The 350-nt window shown below is 33.4% G+C and overlaps 1 long non-coding RNA gene across 1 annotated transcript; it reads right to left on the bottom strand.

Moving 5' to 3' along the window:
- On the bottom strand, nt 1-350 carry LOC104775355. The gene is made up of 3 exons (XR_765860.2): nt 313-350; nt 121-213; nt 1-38 (listed from the first exon to the last, which is right to left on the bottom strand). It is a non-coding gene; the product is annotated as an uncharacterized LOC104775355 (long non-coding RNA).

The raw sequence follows: 350 nt of genomic DNA on the forward strand, positions 1-350 counted from the left end.
CAACCAGTTGGTTTAACAAGCTCCACACTTTTAATCTCCTAAACAATGAAAGAGTAACACACAACATGAAATATCAATCCATCATCAGAAGTTAGATTCTCTAAGCAAAAGCTATATTACCTTTAAGTTATGAAAACCATCACCAGCTCGAATAGAGATTTTACTAGGCGTGTAGCTCTCATCAAGCTTAAAGTCAACATACAGAACCACTAACTTTCAAAATTCAAAACAAAAAGGGGTTACTCAAAATCAAAATACCCAAAGATAACAAAACGAAAGATCTAATAAGCGAACAGATTCACAAAACCATACCTGCAATTTCACTTTCTTCTGGAATTGAATGTTAATCA

Source organism: Camelina sativa, unplaced genomic scaffold (genome assembly GCF_000633955.1).
Source record: "Camelina sativa cultivar DH55 unplaced genomic scaffold, Cs unpScaffold12752, whole genome shotgun sequence".
NCBI lineage: Eukaryota > Viridiplantae > Streptophyta > Magnoliopsida > Brassicales > Brassicaceae > Camelina > Camelina sativa.